Here is a 24,245-nt window from a genome sequence, read left to right as displayed (position 1 = left end):
TGTTTATTTATTTATGTATAAATAGGATTAAAAGAGGGGTACCCTTTAGTAATTATAATTATACATAGTATAATTATAATTGCATCAGCAAAAGACGCAGAATAAGATGCTGAAAGAAGGATATGAGAATAACAACATTAACAACCTTAGACGTTAAGAGTAAAGATGAGATCTAACGAGAAAGAAGGCAATAAGATAATAAACGTTTAAAAGAGCTAAGAGAGACATAATGAATCTAGAGACTAAACAATTCATAAAACTAGTCTGAAAGACGAGCGAACATCAACGGTGATATTCAGTACCACAGAGCTTGCGAGAAACCCTAAAGGAACAGATAAAAATATCTGCATCGGCGGAAAATGATCATTTGTCGGTCCTCTGATGAGAGGAGAAAGAACAGGCGATTTAGAATAGTACGTTGACAGTTTTCGAAACCGCGCGATCGACATTCAAAATTCGATGTCCCGATTTCCACCGGAAATCACATCCGAAATTGACGTCGATTTGCTAAGGCGATATCGAGTGTCGCGGTTAACACGTCAGTCGGAATCGCCGACACTCGCGGTCCATCCGTCGAGGAGCGTAGACGGCCGATAGTCACGACATTTGAAATCTGTCCTGACAAATCGCCGCGAAAATAGCCGCGCGCACATTTCAGCCGGATTTTACGACACGTCATTAAAAATTTCGGAATTGCGCTCGCGGACAACCGGAGTTGCGAGTCGGCAGATCGCCTTTTTTTTTCATAGAATAAAACCAGGGCGAAATCAATATAGTAAAATACGAAAATCGTAGAATACAGACTAATGGAATAGTAGAATGTTAGACTATTGATATAACAGAACACGCGGACCTCTCCGTAACTATATATAAATTTATAAATCCGACCTCGTGAAAATCTGGAATATCAATAAAATAGCACAAGTAATTTTTTGTCGACAAACGCAAACTAGTAACGTATACAAGTAACGTATATACAAGTAACGCTTGTCATTTAACAAATGACACCAGTCGTATAGAAAGGATTATTTATAAGATTTTCAGAGATCATGACACACGGCCGTGCTGCGAGAATTATTCGAGTCGATCGCGGACTGGCATCCGTTCGGGATGCCTGGTTTAAGCCCCTGACAACTCGTGCACAACTGTTGCACTGGCCTGGATCGTACAATAAGACGGAGGATCTACACGAGACGGAGGGAATATTCGTTTCGGATATTCGTCGACGTAAAAAGCTCGCGCGGGAGCCGCGCGGTGCCTGTCGATATTTAACGAATTATCGCCGGTACGGGGGTAAATATAAATCTACTCCAGGTCGGATCGTAATGTATTATGCATGAGCTGCAATGTAGCTGTACCCCTACAGAGGTTGGACAACCTAACCCGTCGAGAAAGAGAGAGAGTGTGAGAGAGAAACCGAAAGAGAAAGAAGAGAGAGAGAGAGAGAGAGAGAGAGAGAGAGAGAGAGAGAGAGAGAGAGAGCACAGGCGAGTGCTCAATATGTCCTGGCCTATCGATCTCGCGCCGAGCGAGCGCGAGAAGACACGAGAAACGGAAGACGGATAAGTAATTAATCAGCCTAAAACGGGTCCGCGGTCGACGATGATCGTTCGCACTCGGGAGATGCATTCGGATACGCAACGATGTTTGGCGTAGTGGGCAACGAGGTCGACGGGTTGAGCAGACAGGGGCAGACTTACACGGTTGGGTACCTGGCTCGTAAGATTGTTTATCAGAATCGCGCACGCAATCACCGATCAGATATCTCTAAAATCCCTACCGAAATTTAACGTCGGATTGGATTACTTAAATCGACTATTTTTAAGTAATACTCCCATCTATATATATGTATATTATCGTGTTTTGATTCAGACAATATCAATTATCCTAAAATTATTTAATTGAGACTGAAATACGGCGAGGAAATTGCTCGGAGATAATTCGTTTCTCCGACTACATTAATTCCGTTTATATCTTTCTTTTTCTCCCAAATGTTGATACAGAAATATCATGATAGCTGAAAATTGCAAGTAATCCGTGTTTTTGGATAATTATACGCGTGATAATTACATTCGAATAATTATATGCAGCTGTCAAAACATCTGATTCTCTTTACAATTCACTAATATACATTTCTAATGTGTGAAAATTCTTATATCTGGAATTTTAACATTTATTTTTCACATATAAGGATTTTGATAGCGCAAAAATTTACAGCGTTGCTCCGAACATCGTCGAGAATATATACAGCTCGTACGGGTACGCCGTGTAAAATATCGAAAAAGAATGTCAGACAAGCGGTGCTCGGGCGAACAGGGATATTTAATTAAGCGGCATAAGCTATGCATGGCCGTCGTGCGAGATGAAGCGAACCGATGCGACGCGCCGCGCCGGACGGATCGACTGCTGCACGTTCCTCACGGTGACACTTTCGTGGAAGAAAATATACCTATCCATTCAGCTGGAAATGACAAATTAACGGCGAAGCACGGATAATAGACGAGTAACTCGGTTATGAGGTGCATTCGAGAGGAGCCATTCGTGAAAAATAACGTCGCCTTCTGCTCCGCCAGCCCCGTCGACCGATATGGATCGCGATCGACGAACTCTCTTTCTCGGAGATCTTACGAAGTCAACGTTACATTATTTTAGTATAATATTACTATCTTGATATATCCATTGCGCCGAGGTCACGATGGAAAATGTCGTGGAAGATAGAAATAGAGCGTCGTCACCTGTCTACCTCATTTTTGAACGTTATTTAAAAATTCGCAAAATGTAAAACAAATCGTGTTTAAAATCATTCCCCGCAATCGAGACCGATTTAATACCGCTGTGACCGCCCTCGATGCGCATCGAGAGTCGCGCGGGTAAAAGTATAAATTACGAAAATAAACCGCGAACCTTGCACAAAAAGATTTATCCGCGAACTGAATTTACCATGCATTTGATGCATTAAACATAGCCCATTTCTATTTGCGACCGGCGTCTTATTTGTGCGACAAAAAAAAAGGAGAAAAAACGCTCTTCTGTTCATAATATTATTAACACCATAATATTATTAACTACTTAGCACGGAGACTTGCCAAGGTATTAAATTTATCATAAGAGATATTTATTTGTTATTTATATTTTCTAATTTTTGTCAATTTTTAGCCACAAAATACTTGTTGCTAACAAACGCCTCTCGTTTCGTTCTCTTTCTCTCTCTCTCCTGCTTCGACTGTAACGTGTCTTTTTTCGGTGTTGAAATCGTCATGTAAAAAAGACCGGGAATGTAGGCGAGAAGGAAATTCCCGGGGGGGACACAGAGAAAGAGAACACTCAGAAAAAGGGAAAGGAGGAAAGAAAAAGGGGACGAGGGATGAGAAAAGAGAAAGCGTAGAAAACAGGTAGAGATGATGGGCGCGGATACCTTTTAGCACTGTAAAAGGGACGCCGGGCCCTCGTGATCTCCTTTTGCTCGACGGTGCGAAGGAAAAACAATGAACGTAACAAATACCTTCCGACCGGCGGGATCGATAACAATATCGGGGCGATATGTTATAGTCGCGCATCCCTCTCTCGCTATTCCCTTCTTCGCCACTCTGTACCACAAGTCCCCCTCCCCTCTCTCTCTCTCTCTCTCGCACACATATATGTACATACGTACATATACATATGTATATGTACACATATATATATCTCCGTCTCTTCGTCTCTCTGTCTCCATCCCTCTCTTCCTCTCGTCGTCAAACTCACGGCAGCGGCAACCAACGGTAGCAATGATATTAAATTCTTCAGGAAAATCTAGGAAAGTCCATCTTCATTATCGGATGAACCGCGCTTAACCGTGTGACCTGGTCGATCGAGCGCCGAATCGAAAATAGCAGCGGATCGAAAATGATGGGGAGCGAGACAGTTCGCGAAACGAAAATAGACGTTGGACAACGGAGGTTTTTAAAATTCAAAGCTGCAAAACAATTATCCTTTATATTTCGACGATCGCCACTTCGGGATCGATCGACACGTACCTGCCGGTAGTCCGCGGGTGACGTTATTAATTAGTAGCGCACATAATTCGGCGAGATATAATTCGTCACGTAGATATTCAGACAGACAGATACCTGACAGATTCCTTATATTTAAATACGTCTCAATTGTGTTTGTTACCGCCGAGATGTAATAATTTATTTTGTCTTGATATAATAGATTCTCTTGCCAATAACTTGCCACAGCTTGATATAATTTAAAAGAATGGACAATTATGATTAATCTCAAATCCTCGAAATCTAAATTGTATCCGTTCAATAATTATCCTATAAAAATTAATTCTCTCGTAGATATAAATCTTATATTTTTAGACTTTTGAATTTTCAGATCAAAGCTTTATTAACCTACTAAAATTTTTTACTTGCGATTAATTATACATAATATTTCGTAGAATATTGATGAGTCTAGAACTAAAATAAAATTTCAGGTGTCTATTCACTTTGCAAATATATCATTTTAAATGAAAACCTTCAATCGCGTTTTCATTATTAATTAATAATATAATTCCTCGAAAAGCCGCGGAATAATATAGACGCTTATAAAATAGAGTAAATCGCTTGTCATCAGAAAGATCCTTCTATCTATCCAGATGAGAAATTTTGTTATTTGTCAGATAGATTTCTTGTCAATTAACGTTTCCACGAAAGTTATCTTCAAAAATGAAAAAGATTTGCGATTAGCGAGAGATAGCGTGAAGTACTTAGAAAGAAGTAAATTCAATTAAGAGAATATTAAAAAAAGGCTCAATATCACAATGCTAGACGCTCCAATACCAATTGTATATGCCCTAGATCTAAGATTAAAATTAATCCTAAAGTTAATTCTCCGATAACCAATTACATAATATGCTTTAAGAAGAAAAGCGAGTCGCGGATCGTTATCGCGGTATTTTCATGTATAGGAGAGAACTACGGATTGAAATCGATATAATTCGGGAGAGAATGCAGATTTCCATATTATAAATATAATGGAAATGATCATTGCGCTTAATTGTAGCAGTGAAAGCCACGATTGGCGTGTAGGACACATTTTTCTATGTATAACACGCGAAAATTGAAACCACGGAAATATATACAGCTCGACATCAAACACCGACTTATTTCTATCCCGATTTCAAACACCGACTTACATATTCGAATATATCGCGGGTTCCTAATATATTTCCAAACTCTCTCAGGTGTATAGCTTTGATGGAAAATGGATCTCGCGGATAATTCAATAAAGTGTAATTTTTAAACAGCACAAATGGGGTCATCGTTAACCAGGGAATATTTATCAAGAAGATATTTTGAGAAAAAGGGATTACAAGCTGAGCGAAATGTACGGGGCTAAAATAATTATTTAAATCCGGGAGAAAGAGAGGAAGAAAAAGAAAAAGAGTGGGTGTGGCGGATGATATATCATGACGTTATATATCACATTGTATCGTATAGATTCTATTAAATCTGCGACCGATAATATTCGCCGAAAAGATCTGATCGACTTTAAACCTTTGCCTTTGGCTCGAAAATTGAAATATCAAAGTCACATACATCACAATATGTATAAAAGAAAATTATTCGCGAAAAGACTCGGTACACGCATTCGGAATTTTTTTTTTTTTTTTTTTTTTTTTACAAAAAAGGATATTAGCGTGCATGTAATACGCTGAAAATCCGTGCGCGGTAAAACATTTTGCCCAATTTAGAGTCGACGTTGCGATCGAGGGCACCTAAACGAACGCGATCAGTTTTAGTTAATATATTTTTCAGGATTTAATGTCAAATACATGTACCGTGAGCGAAAGTGAAGATTCCGTTTGACAAAGTCGCACGGAGTCAAATTATGCTCGAAGACTTCGCCGGAAAAGGCTTGCGCCCGCGGTTGGATCTAGGCGCGGTGTTTGTCCCAAAGCTCCCTTTCCGGAGGAGCAAAGAAACTTGGACTTCCCGTGGAAGAAGTAGATTTCGAAGGCTCGTTCGTGCCCGAACGAAAATACCAGGTGGCGACCATACCTCGTATTACCCGTTCGAGCGAGCAACACTAACGAACGATCTCTCGTATCTCTCTTTCTCTCTCTCTCCTTCTCTTTCACTCTCCGCGCGACACTCCGACTCAAGACAGGCGTCTGTTGCCATACCGGATATCCGCTCACCCTGCCTGCCGTTCGTCCCGACATCTCGAAGGGACATCTTGCTCCTAGCGAGAGGAGCAACGGCAGAAGGCTGAGAGGAGTTTGTCGAGGGTAACGAAGGGAGTTTTAACGAAACGATATATACGTATATACGTAGGCGGGATGTTCACATATTGCCGCGGTAACGCGAGAACGTGTCACGTTAAAGCCAGTATGTCTGCCTACGTTTAACCCTTCATTGCGTTTTACGCGATAGCACCCAGTGGATACTGGTGCGAATCAAAGAGTGATCGATTTTCTCGATTAGCTTCCATCCCATCGTGCCGCGACAAAAATAGAGACGACAGACGCTACTAAATATACATATCATATAAATATTCGTAAATTTTATTGTGTCGTACAAGAATCGTATCGGAGAATCTAACAGAAAATTTCAATCATGGGAGGAGTATCTGAAGGGAAAAATATTTTAAATAAATGACGAATTCTTCGTAACTTTTTTTTTTAATTTAAAGTAATTTCAATTCAAAGTTTTATATAAAAGTCAAAACCGATGTAGTTTATTACGCTATTTTCGTACATTTTGACGGATAATATACTCTTTCTCGGCTTTATTTGAGTAACTCAAATGATATTTCGATGTGAAAGGTATGACAGGTATGAAGTCATATCGCGAACCAGCTGGGGAACGAGAAAAATCGCGAGACAGAACGAGGTAACGACTATAAATGATGTGACATTATGCATGGAGCGTACGAGCTGCCGCTGCGTCAACTGTTAACGTTAAACTGAATAGGAATTGATATATTTTAGCGACACAAAGATAAAAACGGTTGCGGGATAAAACTTCGCGTTTTACATGAATCAGTAAAGAAATTTAATTCAAAATACAATTATACGAATAATTAACATAATCTCTTGGGGTTTTGTCTGCAGCCTCTTTCTTCGCTCGACCTTCGAACGAGCAACGTTTTAATTCATGTGACATTTCTACTTTGCGTTCAATCAAAACAACAAAAACGCGCAACAAAAACGCGTCATGTTCACTTAAGTAATCAAACACGTTTATATGAAATGAAAAAAAAAAAAAAAAAAAAAGGAATAGATGCAAATAACTTAACGTAGAAATACATGAGGCGTGAGTAATAAAAAGCTGCGAGTACTAAAAGGATATAAAACAATTTAATTTAACGTGCTTTAATCCACATGGTATTTGCTTCGCATTCAATCGTAACAAAAACGCGTCACGTTCATTTAGTAATCAAACACGCAGTTATATGGGGAAAAAGAAATAGATGCAAACTTAATGTAGAAATATATGACGTGTGAGTGATAGCGCGATTTAATTTAATGCGCCTTGATCCACGTGGAATCTCTCTTTCGCGTTTAGTCGTAATAAAAACGCGTCATAATTATTTAAATTTAAAATAATCGAAATTATGTGGAAAAGAAATAGATATAAATCTAACGTAGAAAAATATGACACGTGAGTGATACCGCGAGGATACTAAAAAAACGCGATTTAATTTAACGTTATTCACGTGATATTTCCACTTCGCGTTCAATCGTATAATAAAAACGTGTCATAATCACTCACATAATCGAATACGAAGTTATATATAAAAAGAAAAGAAATAGATGCAAACCTAATGCAGAAATATATATACGCGTGAGTTATACCGTGAGTATTAAAAGGATAACGCGATTTAATGAGCGAGCGGATTGGTCATTATGCTGCCTACATGCTTATTTGATATTTCAATGAACGGATTATGAAAACTCCAACCTCCAACGCACCATCGAAGCAATAACATTACATTGCATAGTTATTAAAATGTTTCAACCGCGCACTATTAATAATTCTCGCTAACGAGGGTATTAATTAAATGGAAGTCCATTCCATCGGATTATTAATTAAATCAGAAAATCATCGGTATATCATACAAGATATTCGAAGAACAGATTTTCAAAACACGCCTATACGTTTCGTAATAAAAAGAAAAATGTACGACGATAAAAAATTGCTTTTATATAACTCAACGAGGTAGTTTAGTCCACATCAGTTATGATGCTAATTTCATAATTTTTCCATCAGGAACGAGTTTATTTGTGACTTCGCGATAATCATATCATATGCCGATTACACATACGGATTTACGTAGAAAACTTCAAAGCGAATCTCACTTCAAACGTAAGAATGCAGAAATTTGCAATTGAAACGCAAAAATCGATTGAAATATCGCCGTGAAGGACCGATAAATCTTTTAGGAAGAAAATATCGGAGATCCCACCCGCGCGCGAATATCTTTCAGATCCTAATATAGATCTATCTGAGATGTGGACCTAAGTTCCATCTCCGCCCTCAATCCTTCAGAGCTATCCGTTTCGTAAGCGGCTTTCGAATCGTGTTTCGGACCGAAAGCTCTCGTCAGGGTCTCGACGGTGCAAAAGCATCGCGTCCGTCGGCCATTCGGCCGCGTCGCGGCGCGGCGCGACGCGACGCGACGCGCACTTGGCACGACGTCAAGAGAAAAGGAGCGAGACCGGGCGGGGCTTTTCGCGGCGGGCTGAGGACCGGCCCCCGTGCGCGATCGCGAAAGCCGAGGACCGCTGAATATGATTTACGACGATACAGCTATCAGTCACCATAAACGAGGAGTACTCTGCCAACCGGGGGAAAAGAGGAAAGAAGGAAAAAGAAGGAAAGGAAAAAACAAGAAACGTTGCACACTGAAACGAAAAAAAAAAGAAAGGAAAAAAAAATCAAACGTTTGTCATGGAATCCGAGCGCGCTATCGATCGCGCCTCTACCTATCTACGAGTTCGTGCGAGCCGTAAATAGTCGCGCGGATTTTCGAGTCATCACTCTTCATTTTGCGCGGCGCTCGAAAGCTCCGCTCGCAACCCGCGCGCATTTAAACCGCGCGCTGCTCGGCCCGCCGCGCGCGATGTCAATGAAACGCGTCAGATTCAATTAAGCGTGATATCAGTTCGGAACTTCGCCGACCGACCGACCGACCGACCGGGTCGACCTGACCCGCGGCTCGTTGTGTTCGTTAGCATTTTAGTCGCCGGGTTATGTAAAATGCCACGGAAATATCGTTGACGTGTCGCGGATGCGCTTCCGCGTTTCGGATAATATTGCGAAAAATCAACGGTCAACGCGAGATTGGTCGTAAGTCGTAAAACGTCATAGACCATTAAAAGGGAATAATATATCTCTTCAATTTTCCACGCGCGATAACGATATTCGAGTTATACGCGTCAAAAGGAGATTAAATGTATCCCGTCCATTTTCCCTGTAACGTTCGTAATTGGGAAACGTAATGGACGTCTCTCTCCCTCTCTTTTGTGCTTCTTATTTAAATAACTCTCTCGAAATGATCGAGTTCGAGGAACATAGTAACGTTATATAAGGATCGAATCGACATATTGCAACGATACGCCGTTATCTACGAGTTCTATGAATCCATTTATGGAAACTTGAGCTTTCGCTTCTACGTACAATGTAATACCGCTCGCGACTCGAAAGCATTACGGCAACTTTAAGTGAAAGCTGCGGTTCTCTGAAAAGCAACTAATTAGCGATGTTCATCCGCTCGATTTTCCATCGGCACGCTCTCCGCATATAAACGCGAAGCTACTTCGTGCTACGTGATGAATTCGACATTACTTCGCTAAGTATGAAAACTCACGGACGGAAAGCTTGGTGTGTTACACGAACATGCAGCATTATACCAGCAAGATTACGCAAAGGAGATGAGTTAAATCGCGTCATTTCGTGTTAGTGCTCCTCGCTGTGCGTCCACGACGGATGAAAGGCGAAAATCACGTTTTGTTCGAGTAGCAGAAGTCGCTCTCGGCGTGAACCATCTGGCCGTCGTTATCGTCTAACATAAGTCGGGCGAACGGGTATACAAAAAAGCTGAACACTAGCGTAAGTCGTTTATACGTCGCATTGTTGTGCAAAGTCGAGCGGTGTGAGTCGATAGCATATGGATTACAAGTAAAACGAAGGAGATAAGAGGAACACGAGATTTCACATATTACATCGAGTATCAAGTATCGCATATTGTATTTTGCGAGATTTCGCAAAGTTATAAAAATCCTCCTATAATTCAAGAAATGATTGCTACTATGTAAAAAAGAATCGAAGAGATCCGGTAAAGCAACATCGTATAACAGAACGGAAAACTGTTATGTATGCGAAGTGTATTGTGAGACTCTCGTGAGACTCGCCAGATTTCGTTTTATGCCAGGGATAATAATAAACAATTATATATATATAGTTGACAAAACGTGGATCGTTACGCTGAACGTAACAGACACGATGAGGGCATCGGAGCGTAAAAAATACGCGCGAAGAGTATACTTTGGTATTGCGCCTATACACGGCGTGTGTAATGGCACGCTATAAAATTAAAAAAAAAACAGCAAACCAGAAATAAATTGTACGCCCACTAACCGCGTTTTTTTCTGCATTATTAGATAGCGAGAGAGAGAGAGAGAGAGAGAGAGAGAGAGAGAGAGAGAGAGAGAGAGAATCAAGCTAGAATCTAGTCAAGGTAACGGCGAGTATCGTAAGAATTTACGTCGATGCTATCCACGGCTGATCCATGATGATACAAAGCGAGATCGTCACAAAAATGGCGAATGCGATCATTAATTCGTAAACACTCTCGCAAAGATACAATTAGTAATTCAATTTGTAACAGTCGAGAAAAGGAAAGGACAATTAACGAGGATAATCAAGAAGTCGGAGAAATTTTCATCTTATTTTTGGAGTAATCACATCAGCACTAATTGCTATAATAATTGCGGCCAATTGCAAAAAAACAACAAACTGCTGTCGAAAATAATAAAAATGTGAGCAGATCCTTAACTTTTCTAATAAAAAATAAATACGATTCGCGTCAGGTAAAATAATTTGATGAATTATGTAGATGTATTGAATCATGTAAATTATTTTCCTTGCTTAAACGTTCGCAAATTTAATATGGAATAATGTCACAGTCGTTCCATAAATAAAATTTAAAGATTCAATTTACATTTCCATCTAAACATAAGACTGTTAATTGCGCGCGCGTACAATATTAAAATATCAGCAAATATCGCTAATTAGAGAATCATTTATCTTCTAATTTCAGCAAAAATAATTCTCTATAGTTCTGTAAAAAATATATAAGAAACTTTTTACAGAATCCCTAACTTTCCCCGACATTTATTTGTTACGTCTAATTTTTGTGATTTTTCTCTTCCTTGATTCGCACGCGATAATCCTATATATAAAAAAATTACGATGAACGTGTAAAAGCAGAAAATGTTGGATTAAACTCGCACACGATTTTCCATGGAAATTGGAAATTGAATTAAGGATCATACGCTAGTAATACGAGGAATTCCTATTACGAACAGCGCTTTGTTTCGGTTGAAATTACTTGGAAGTAAATTAAATTAAACGATGATAGCTACGTGCATATATTCGCAGTGAATATGGAGGATTCATGAATTTGCAAATTCGATTGGAATTCGCAAGAGTAAAAGCCGCGGAATTTTGCAGCTTTTACTCTTTTCCGTGATCAAATATCTCGAACCCGACAAGGCAGAGATTGTTTTAAACGACTTTATTCCGCTCAATTTGTGGGAAATGATTTGGAAGAAATTAGCTGGAAGAATTTAAATTTTTACGCGAATGTAGGTTATATTAAATTTTCAATAAACGTTGCCACAGTTGCTCGTCTGTGACATTAGACTTGAAGACACATCGAGAAAATAAAAGCTGAGATGCCATTAAAAGTGACACGCATGAAAAAGCTCCGACTCCAAGCGCGATGTATTTTCGCCTTGAGGATAGAGGGACCAGTTCGATCTGTGTTAACTATCGTAGCACGTTACGGTAAAGGGTGAAAGATCGCGATTGGATCTGGCAGCCGAGGCAGCCCACATACATCTGTCCACGACGGCAAAGCCCTCTCTACGTGAGACCTCACGTCAACGAGCAGGTTTCACTTCACGGATTCCGAGAACTTGCATCGGAACTACGTGATGAAGCAACGACTTCATGACATCACAAACTGAGTAGCCGTTACGTCCGAGTAACCTATAGCCGTTGCGACTAACAACACCCGCTGCGAACGTGATTCGTCGTGACGAATGAAGGGAAGACGAAGAAGACGAAGGTGAAGATGAAGAAGATGAAGAAGCCAAGTCGAATCGACGTCGATCCTAGACCGCTGAATTCGACTACGACGGATCGTTAGAGCTGCCGGATCCTGCTAAATCCTATCGGACGGATGAAAGCGCGCACAGTGCTCGCGGCAAAGCGACTAAAAGCGCGAGTAACCGTGTACCGATCGCGAGACGCGACGTGTCGTTACGGTTTTAGCGGCGAGGACCGTCGCGAGGGAAAGAGAGTAATCTTCACGGGAGAGTAATAGGTACGGGTGTACGAGGACGAGAAAAAGAGAGAGAGAGAGAGAGAGAGAGAGAGAGAGAGAGAGAGAGAGAGAGAGAGAGAGAGAGAGAGAGAGAGAGAGAGAGAGAGAGAGAGAGAGAGAGAGAGAGAGAGAGAGAGAGAGAACGTACGGATGAGAGGTGGATCGAGAAGCGAGCGAGCCGGCGGGTGTATATTAACAAACCGCGGGAAAAGACACCAAAAATAATTCTCGCGCGCGAAGAAATAAATCCGAGGATACCGGGATGCGCGCAGGGCAAGAAGAGGTGCGCCCGTGCCGCAGGCAGGGTGGTGCCTAAAAGAAGGTTGACCGGGTGGGTTCTGGGTAGTAAGCTGAATTAGTAAACCGCCATCGGAAGCGAGAGAGCGGGTGTGTATTATAAGAGACGCGGCGAGGCGATCGCCGCGGGTAGTCGCAAAAGTGCCGCGGGCTCGGTTTTCGATCTCGGTGTCGCGGTTTCTTCTCGGAACAAAGAAAACGGAAAGAGAGAAAAATGAAGAAGGGCGAAAGAGGGAGGTGACCTTCGGGAGAGCAACCGCGAAGATGGCGAATTCGCGCACGCTGAAGGTAACCGAAAGCTAGCGTCTGGAAACTATGAGAACCACAGAGTACTGCTGATGATGAGGTGGACAACGTCGGCGACCCGGTACGCGAGGAACGACGACGACGACGACGACGACGATGGTACCGCGAGAGCGGAGAACGCGAACGGAGAACCGCGAAATCGCGATGCCGCGACGCGCCGACGGCGATGATGATGATGATGATGATGAAGAAGAAGCAAGCGGGCAGCTGCTCAGCAGCAGCAGGCAGGACTTACCTCTGCTGTTTTTAGAACTCCACTCCCAGAACTGCCGCGGGCCGAGCCGAGCCAAAACCAAAATACCACCGATATAGTAGCGCCCCTTTTCCCCCGTGGGGTGGAGGGACGCGGCGAGAAGAAGAGATGGAGAGATTGTGAGTGTGTATGTATGTGCGTGTGCATGAGTGATCGGGTGTGTGCGCGCAAGAACGGCCCACCTCTCTTCCGACGACACCCAACCAACGGCGCGAAACCTCGACGAGAGCAACGGCGACGAAGACGATGGCTAACCTAACCGACGAACAAGACGATCGCGAACATGACGACGAAGACGAAGAAGAAGACGACGACGATGACCGCGACGATGGCGGCGACCATGAAGACGCGCCGCGACAACGACCATGAGGAGGCATAAGGATGGCATCTCGACGCCATTATGGCGGTTCCTCGACATAGTTCAAAGAGACCGAGGATTGAATGAAATCAGTATAATCTCGGTGAGTCCACCTTTCGATGTTACAGATACAGGAAAAATATATCTTGAAAAAATATAAAGCGTTGTTCTACATTGAACAAGAGTGGAGTAATTGAGCACGCGACTTTGTAAGATCCACTTGTGTGGCGTAAAGTATTACATTAGTGAATCTTGCGGACGGGTTGAATTTGCGACAGTGAAAACGAGTGAGATCATTGTAAACAACTGAAAAATTTATACACATAATTTATAAGATCTACCTGTAAATCTACTGCTACACAAATGATTCTTATTTCAATAGCTTGTTTTTACTGTCACAAATAAGCATTCAGCATCACAGTAAGCTTTCGTGTATCTATAACATCGAGATTTCAACTCATCGATATTGTACCGATATTATTTTGTAATAAACTTGAACACGAAATTATGGCCTGAATAACACGATTATTAATAATCAAACTGTTTGTTATATCACCTCATGAGGCTTCGCAGATCACCGTCTTCAAGCCCTAATTTTTTAATTATTCTCTTACCTGCTTGTATGTTATTCATGCTACGAGAGATTTTCCTGCGTTTAAACTTAATATGATAATTCTTTTCTTTCAATGACGGGAGTCAGGAACAAGGCACGACACTTTTCTGAAAAGAGCGACGTTTGTGCTGTGTTTTCGCAATATATACGCAAGCGTACAGTATTGTGCGATCCAAGGATCCACGAAGTCGAGAGATCCAGAACTCTCGCGATCGTTCGCGGCCTCGAGCGAATCGATGGGTAGTCCGGATTGTTTGATCAGGTGCTGCGTGAAATTCCGACGTTTTCAGCGAATTTTCTTCAACGTGTATCAGGCAGATATAATCTTTGTCCAGCATAATCCCGATTAAAATTCTAGATTTGTATAAAAGCGAAGCAGTTCTATATAACGCGGAAGGTGGAGAAGGTGCAAAATTTTTTGTCTTACAGGACATTAGAATCATAGAAAAGTTAACATTGACGGTTCTTATATGTCCGAGAAAAAATCATCAGAAGACACGTTTCAGCCAGCACTTTAACGGTATGACGCGAAAATGACGTCATGTCGTGCGTTAAGTGAAACTACATTGGTGTCGGCGTCGATGAGTGCGTTTTTAGAGATATAACGCAACGATAGATAAAGAAAGTCCCGCTAAGATCATATAAATCTAGTTCACTGCATTCTACACCGGAATACACGCATACACGCACAAATGTTCTGCTGTATTATAATCGGAAATATAGTCGGTGCCGTTCAATAAAATTTACATTTAATCATCATCGTGAATCATTAATTCGTCATAAAAAATCACGGACACATGCATTAAACAGAGACGAAAGTTCGCGAAGCTTTACCTATATCTGTGATACAATCGCTGTGACATTTAAACCGTTCCAACCGTTACTGTGGTTGTCATGTCAGCTACAAATCTTCTGAGATCTATTTTTCCTTAACGTAAATTTTATAAGAGATCAACATTCGTCACAGTCTTTTAATCCTCAACGTTGAATATCTTGTCAAGTCACCTTCGAATTAAGTTTCTGCTAAAACACCAGCTATTCTTGTCTACTGATCTGATAATTTGAGAGAATCTTTAACTTTCAAATCCCTCCAAATAATAATGATAAGCTACCAGCTACCTAATGGCAAATAATTGATAATAATGAATTCGTAATGCTTTGAAATTGTGGCGGATGCTATTATAATATTCTGAAACTGTAACGCTGTTTTTATTACAATTTCATCGACAGCTGAGAGAATCAACATCCGGTACAGATCCGGGCTGCTTCGTATGAATATGAAATTATATCGACCATCGTGTACAAACGATTGAGCATGGACCACGCGTCGCAAATTCAGTTTGCGCATCTTCGAGGGGAATAACTAAAATAATTACGGCGCGGGAGAGTGAGGCTTCCAGAGGAGCGTGGTATGATGTCTTCGCTCGACAGCACTGGGAACCGAAAATGATGGTTAGCGTCATTAAGTGACGGTTAACCAGCGTTAAGCGGCAGGTTAAGCTATTTTATTTAGCGAAGCCTGGTTGTATAAATCAAATCGCGCGACTCCAGAGAAAGAGAGAGAGAGAGAGAGAAACGAACCTGTACCGATCCGTGACTGACGTGACATAATGTGATTCGTGACACCGAATCCGCCGTCCCTCGTATCCCTTCGCAGCATCCCTCTCGTAAATTCGAGGAGAGAGAGAGAGAGAGAGAGAGAGAGGAGAGAGAGGAGAGAGAGAGAGAGAGAGAGAGAGAGAGAGAGAGAGAGAGAGAGAGAGAAGGGGAGAGAGAGAGAAAGGCAGATACCCGTCCAATTATAAAGCCTGACGTAACATCGAAGTTTCCATAATTACTGCGCCACTACCATAGCCAGCCAGTCACGCCGCGAGATCGGCCGATGAATTACTTATGCCCGCGTTATCTCACCTCGCTCTCTCCCGCTGCCGCTGCCACTGCTGCTGCATTCGGCTACTAATCGGGTTAGCGGTGCCTGGAAGCGACTCCGAAATAGCGAGCGTTATTAATTTAAGTCACTCTTAATACGCTCCGCGCTCTCTTCCATCGGCGAAAATCTTTCCCATACGTCCCTTCTCCTCTCCCGTGCTCCACCCCCCGCTCCACCCCATCCCGCGCGGCACTCGCCGCTCCTGGCCGGCGGTTATCACCGACGTCATTGGTCCATGAAAATATTAATTCGCATGCGAGGACGCGCGACTTCGAAAGTTCGTGCCGCCAATTATCAGGAATCGATAATACTCGTATATCTGATATCTCTACCGCGGTAAAAACTTCGTGCGCGGTTAAACTCGGTTAACTTAGCGCGATTTTCAGTTGAAACCTTCGAACATATTACATTTTACACATTACAATTACACGTTCCTTCGTTCTGACGAATTTGCGACGAGATCATAAAAATATCGATCCCGACGTGCGCTTACTCCGAAATTAAATTTCCAGCGGAGCGCGGTTTTTGTATGAGAGAATTTTAGTTTTCAGAAACAAAACAGAAACAATCGGGGAACAAAATATTGTTCTATATTTATAGTCTCCTATCTGCTATCGAATTTACTGCGAGTCAGTGAAAAATAGTCTAAAATCAAAATCATGACGGTTCTGGTAAAGTGATAAACAAATATTATTTTCAATTTGTAGATATGTCTTATATGTCAACTCGGTACATAATTTACACTGATTATCAGATTTTCTTCGTTAGAAATGTCAAAATCATTTATGCGTGTCGATAAGACATTGAAATTCGATCCCAGATGCAATCGTAAAGTTCTCGAAATTCTCCGCGGGGGGGAAGAGACGCTTCTTTATAACAATGTCAATGAAACTTAATCCCGAATCTTTATTACCTTGACATTTCAACTATAGACATCCATAGCGCATTGCCACAGGCCCTAACGTTAATTAGAACCGTCGGCGAGCGTACGCCGCTACCAAAAATAACCGCACGCACGAAATGCGTCACGTCCACGTAGCGCTAATGGCAGCTTCATAACTCTCTCTCTTTCTCTCTCGTTCCTCTCTCTCTCTACCGAGCTCCAGGAACCCCGCGAGAATCATCGAGGAATGTTCAAAGCGGAAGAACACCGGGGGATCGCACCGACCGACCAACGCGCAATGGCGAGCTAACCGATCGCGGTTTACGAGCGGGTGGAGAAGGAGGGTCCCGGCCGACCGCGGCCGGCGCGGCGCGGCGATCCTGCGGGACTTTTTGCCCTCTCGGCGAGGCGCTACTCTCAGCCGAGAGCAGAAAAGTACAAAACGACATTGCTCCGGATCGGCACGTGCCACTCGATAAATCTGTCGGCAGCTGACGGCGCGGCCGGCTGCTGCGAGCCGCCCTCCCTCCCCCATCCACCCCTTCCTCTCCTCGTCTCGCGCTTTCTCCGTCTCTCTCTCTCTCTCTATCTCTTTCTCTTTGACTTCTCTTGTCGCGGTACACCCGCGTACGCACGCTCTCTCTCTCTCTCTCTGTCTCTCGTTCTCTTCGTCTCTGCGTTCACCGTACGGTCCAGGAGGGCCAGCATCCCCAACCGAGCGCGCGCACACGTGCGGCCCGTGACGCGGCACGGCGGGGAGAGGGCGACGTGACTTCTTCCTCCGCTAAATTATATTCCGCCGCTTCGGTCAGCCGCCTCGTTCGCCGCGCCAACCCGAACGCAAAACTCTGTCGCGATATTGCATGCGTGCCGCAAGGTCGAACTCTCGCAAAAACTGAACATTACGGAGAAGAGATATCTACGTTAGTTTACAAAATAATGTTGCGAAAAGTTTTCTCTGCATCTCTAAGATCAAAAAAAGCAGCAATATCTTTAATCTGAGTAATTCCAGGCCTTTATGAAATTGCTCTGATATCGTTTATTAGGTCTTCATATTCCAAAATAATCATTATTTTGTAAAGGAAGATACGAGTATCATTTTTGTGCTGCTGCGGAGAATTGAAAATTTCGCGACAGCACGCTATTCGATATACTTGCGAGTCATCCAGATTTCAGATCTCGATTGCACGTATGCAATGCAAAGATATATCGAAACCGACTTTCAAGCGACTACGATTTTCGAACAAATCGCACCGCTTCGCGGCAGCGTCGGCTCTGTCCGTCCGTGCGTGTGCGCGACTCTTTTAATTACCTGGACTGCTTTAATTCAACGCGCTTAATACATATAAACGCGCTTTCACGAGTAAAGCAGCGCGTAGCGAGAGTTTTCCGCTGGAGTTTCCACGTTCAAGCCGCGAGCGTTACATCTCGCTCCGCCGAGTACGTAGCTTTGTATAATCGTGCATACACGGTGTACCGTACGCCTAGCGGCTGCACGTGTCTAATCGATGAACGCATTACCTACGTCATCGCCTTTCGCACTGTAAACTCCGATATATACCCTGTTCGCGCGCGAGCCTTCCGACCGGGTTCGCGGTTAGGTATGAAAAGGAGGCGCCGCGCCGCGCCGCGCCGTTCGCCCACGAAAAATCTTCCGCGGATCTCGCCAACTCATTCTCAGAATGCGACGAATTAATCGCCGTCGGACATCAACGTTCTTTCGTTCGCTGCAACGCGCGCGCCGCGATCTTTCGCTTTCCCGCGATCTTTTGCTCTCGAACGTTCCGCGAATATCGATTGTGAGATTTCTCGCTGGGAAATATGTAGAACGTCTAATAACTTGGCGATTTCACGCCTAGCTGTAAGCAGGTTTACGTGATATTCTTGCACGGTTACCCTTTCCCCGTCAAGGAGTAGCGCGAGATTATTCAGAGTTTAAGAAAACGTGATAACGTAAATTAATAGATCTGATAAGTGTAGTTGTATACGCGTTAGAGAAATCTTGCTTTTGCTGCCGGTATCGTCTAAACGAGTTCTCCGTCTGACGATGCGATTATTATACATATATAAATTTCTCGCTGAAAATTATAAAGGTTATCGCAATATAATTCTGCTAATCTATACCTCAAAATGAAACGATCGGCGAAATAACATCGCCGCTCCTCGACTTTCAGCTAACAAAGCGATCGCGCGCTGGCAAATAAGGAAACTGATACACGTACTTCTTCAGCAATCCGCGACTCCGCTCGAGAGGCTAAAATGTCTCCGGTATCTTCGCGAAGACCGGTCTCTAGACGAAGGTAAACCAAGTTCGCCGTATCTCTTGGAGAACGCAGGGACGAAGTGCGTGCCGGCGAGAAGCGAAAGACGCGACGCGACGCGACGCGACGCGACGCGACGCGACGCGACGCGACGCGACGCATCGCGGCGCGCGGAGAATAAAGGGGGCCGAAGCGCGGGGGGCGAAGGGGGGAGCGGGAGGAATGGATATTGGCGCGAGTGCAACGCGCCATATTCTTTGTCCTATGACACGGCGAAGTTAAAGCTAAAATTAAACCGCCAGGCAGCAGCGGCAGCGCGCGAGCACCAGGGCCGCCGAGTCGCTGAGGCTGAGCAGGAGCAGCCGTCAGAAACCAGAGCACGTGCTTCAAGTAAGTGACGCGCGCCCTCCCCTGGCGTACCGCCTCTCACCCCCTCGCGCCTTCCTCACCCAACCGCTCTACGTGCCCCCTCCTGTCGAAATTCCCGCCTGGCATCTCGAAACGACCGCCAAATCCCCGCGATAGAGCCCTAGAGATGCTTACAGTGTGCTTCGAAGGTATCGCGATACTTGAACAACTTGGTGGAAATACCTCTAAAATATATGTCTTTATTCTAAATTGTCTTTCTTTCAAACTAAAATTCTGATGAATCAGTTGATATTTTAATGTCGAACGCGAAACCTATGGTTTAATTTATATATAGGAATTCGTTGTTGCAATTTAATTACAGCGGTGGCATTAATCTAAATTGAGATTTGTTGTGATTTAATTTTAACGGATTATTAAGTTTTAGAAGAAACATTTTTCTAAAAGAAAATGGCAAGTACGAATGTAGGTTAGTTTCTACGCAAATTATGTCGACTCTCTCGGTTCTCAGTTTTCAGCACTCGGCTCTCAAGTTGCAATTTATGTCGTTAAAACGTAGGTAGCACAGATAATCATTAAAAGAAAAAGATGAAAGAATGCAGTTCATTACTGCTTGCTTTTGCAGTAAAGCCAAGAATTAAAAGCACGTAATGGAGTTTCGCTAGTTGTAATACCTCAGATCTCTACCTTGCGTTTGACAAGACGGGGATCGAGGCTTTAAAAACCCCGGAATAACTATTATTTCCTATTTGCAGCATATAACATCATTACGTTACAACGCAATATCTCAAATTGCATGCCCTTATTCGCGTGTCCTGCTCCCCCCTCTTTATCCCTGTTCCCGCACATCGTCAGCGCTATCTTCTCATTACGCGTCAAATCCGCCATCTCGTTTGCCGAGAGCACGAGAGTAGAATATCATCTCCAATGCATTTGTATAAGCGAACACAACATCTGCATTTAACTCGGTTTACGAAGCCATATTGGAAGCCACGATATGCTCGCGATCCACGATATATACGCGCCGATTATCAAGCAGATTATCTGGAAAGCGGGTCGTATCCTATGGGGATTATTCTCTTTTGGTGCGACGGCGTTGTAATGCGCTTCTAATTGACAAGGAACCTGTAAACCTCCATCGCGATTCGAAGTAATTAATTCTGAGAGTGGTGTTCTGAGAGTGCAAAAAATTATTGAACATCGCGAAAACAATCTAAGATTCTCTCATTGAAGAGTTTTTCGAAAATCTACGGTATGAAAATAGAAGGTAAGATAAAAAAATATGCAATTCGAATATTAATTACGTGCATTTCATTCTGCGATAAGAAGTTGATTAATAAAATTACAGCTTTCTGATATAACAAGGATGCGAAAGTCTCACTGGAAGAAAATAGCGATGAATCATAATAAATAATTGTATTATATAATTTTTTATTAACGAATAATTCGGTATACATATGTCTTTCTGAACTGATTCCTAAAATCGATATTGTAAAATATCAGATTTAAAATAACTCAATTCGTGAATTTATATCTAGCGTATTGGACAACAAGTTTAAAAGAGTAATAAAGACTGGGGGATTAATTTCTGGGACAAAAACATCAAAAATTATAAACTCATGAGTAGCATAAATCTATGCTACTCTCATGTATATTAACATATCACAATTTTTACTTATCTCTCGCCTCATTACTACTTTCTCTTTAAGCAGCGTTTTTTCACGAGGACCAAGATGCGCACAATGAGAATTGTGCGTCGCATTATCGGGATAACGTTCTCTTGGCCAAACGATAAGACCCTTTTGAAAAAAGGACTGGTACATCACGCGACCAACCCCAAGCGCCGAATCTTATCCCGGAGAAAAATCTCTCTGTAGGAGAGCGAAGAACACATGTCCAGCACTCGGATAGCAACGCGGCCACGTGTGGGGTGATACGACGTTTGGTGCCAGATTTTCATGTTGCCCGCGCGCATCGATCGGGCAAGAAGAACTTGTGTAAACCGAGGGATTCCTCTCTCACGATAGATGAGCTTTCGTCGCTCTGTGACGTTTTGTCCCTTTCTTCTTTTAATGCATTTGTAATTATATTTTTTCTCGTTCAGACGTTACACGGCCTCATGGAAGACCATCGGAAGCGCACAAATATAAGTGGCAAAGTTTTATTCTCCGCTTGATTTTAAAAAACTTTTCAACGGAATATCTGAATTGTTAATCGCGGTACGGAACGAATGGCGACCAGTGAAATTTACGACGAGAGAGAAATAAAGTCCAATTTCCTTGAAAAAGTAGATTCATGAATATATTAAATTTATGTGACACTATTCGAAATTAGCATATACATTGCGTAAACACGCGAGTAAAGACGATCTTTTTTTTTTTCATCCGAACGACAGGCATGCTCCTGTCCAGTCAATGAGTCATTGCAACGACGGCATTCCGTTTGTCCCCGCGTGCACAAGCACGTAAAATATTATTCTCTAATTTACACGTAGATTTCGTAAATGATCGGTCGCTATTCGAATCCCCACACATGTTTCACATCCGGAGCACGTGGAAGACGTTGCGTCGTTACACGCTTTGCCGCTTCGCCGATCGAACACGAAATCGGAAATTCATCTTTCCGTCGGGATCAAATAATGGAAAGGATGAAGAGAAAATGCAAGCATCAACCATTTGACGCTCGCTGTAATATTGCTGAAACGTAGTAAGAAATCGAAATGAAAGACTATGCTTCTTTATTTAGTAAGTACTTCATTTTGAAGTGAATGAAATAGACTATTATCAGACGGGGTAATGTAAAAGAAAAGATTCTTGGAAAACATAATTGGGGAGGATACAAAATAGCATCTCTAAAGAAGAAAAAGAATGAAATTGTGTAATCGTCTCTATAATTTGCCCTTTTCTTAAAAAAAAAAATTGAGAGATAAAAAGAATAATATAGAATTTCCAAAAAGAAGAGATAAAGTAAGCACGATTCTACCTTTTAAAAATAATCTTAAATTTCACATGTTTGATCGAACTTCATCTTTCGGATCTGAACTCCCCTTTAGTGCGCTAAATGCCTTTTATAATATTGTGCAAATTCTCGCTCAAGGGTTGACGATGTAGTATTACAATGTGGCCCACTGCAGCAGCGTTGCTTCTCGAGCGGAGATCATCTTGAACGCAAGTGCCGAGGCGCCGCACCGCGCCGCACCCTTCCGCCGGGTGGTACAAAGCGAGCGAGGGCGAGGAGAGAGAGAGAGAGAGAGAGAGAGAGAGAGAGAGAGAGAGAGAGAGAGAGAGAGAGAGAGAGAAGAGAGAGAGAGGAGGGAGGGGTTTGTCCAAAGGGTTTTCGAGGGCTACACGAGCGCATTGGCATGGCATTCCGATAACGGAGCACGCGCGTGTACGTGGATATAGCGGTGCACGTCTCTCTCCGGCTTGCCACTTCCGTTTCGCATTTGCGACTGGCGCTGAAAAGGCGCCGAAAGAAAGAGCTTTGCCCTTTGCCTCCGCCCTACTTGCGCGGCATTAATTCGCAGCTTCATTAGCTCCGTTCTAAAGGCTTTTTAACCGGGAAATTAGGCGAGCATCATTTCCAACGTTCCTTACAAATTACGTAAAAATAATTACGTTGCGGTGGTGAATAAGTGAGGAGAAGCGCCTCAAGATCGGTTTCCTGTAATAAAGTATCGATTTTCTGCAATAAAATCATTTTTCAAAACGTCGGAAATACAATCAATTTTGATAAACAGGAAATAGGAAACCAGATTTAATAAAAGCTGATTTCATAAATAGTACCGAACATTTTCTATTAATCAAAGATTTAATGTTTGATTGCATTAGACTTTCTTGCCGACTATGTAACCTAAATCCGTCAAATCTAAAGTAAGCATTTGCAACGGGAAAAATGACATACAGATCTCTTCTTATTGGCTGTCGTATAAGTGGCATTTATATATCATTAAAGATCGAAAATTAACAAAATAACAAATTACATATGTATAAGCTATTATAATAAATATGATATAATATAAGATAATGATAAATATAATATAAGAAAATGTTCGGTACTTTAACTCTTTTAACTCGGTACTTTCGCTCTTTTAACAAATATATATATGTAATATAATATAAGTATCAAAGATTACATCAATTTATATTTGTTAAAAGAGCGTCTTGACAATAATCGAACCAAATTGTGGTCGTGTCGTGTTGTCTTGGCGATTATAATGGCCAGTAGAGTCGATTAATATTTCCATTATTGTAATATAATATAGCTTATTATTAGCTATAATTATATGCAATTCTAAACACGAATGTCTAAAAACGTTTTGAGCAATCGGATCTTATCGAATATTAAACCGTTATGCAAAAATCAACATTTATCGCCTCTTTAAAAACCGGTTGAA

General features: G+C 42.3%; 1 protein-coding gene and 1 long non-coding RNA gene across 4 annotated transcripts in view; one reads left to right on the top strand and one right to left on the bottom strand.

The window, feature by feature from the left end:
• Mef2 (myocyte enhancer factor 2) overlaps positions 1-24,245 on the bottom strand; it is a 70,996-nt gene that overhangs the window by 30,368 nt on the left and 16,383 nt on the right. The window lies entirely within an intron of this gene.
• LOC139767920 (uncharacterized) lies at positions 19,615-23,557 on the top strand. Its single transcript, XR_011717245.1, has 2 exons — positions 19,615-19,873; positions 21,562-23,557. It is a non-coding gene; the product is annotated as an uncharacterized lncRNA (long non-coding RNA).

Source organism: Temnothorax nylanderi, unplaced genomic scaffold (assembly GCF_030848795.1).
Source record: "Temnothorax nylanderi isolate EJ_2023f unplaced genomic scaffold, tnyl_v1.0 TNYL_tig0013_pilon, whole genome shotgun sequence".
Classification (NCBI taxonomy): domain Eukaryota; kingdom Metazoa; phylum Arthropoda; class Insecta; order Hymenoptera; family Formicidae; genus Temnothorax; species Temnothorax nylanderi.
The sequence above is the reverse complement of the archived record's forward strand: the minus strand, read 5'-3'. Positions and strand labels throughout refer to the sequence as shown.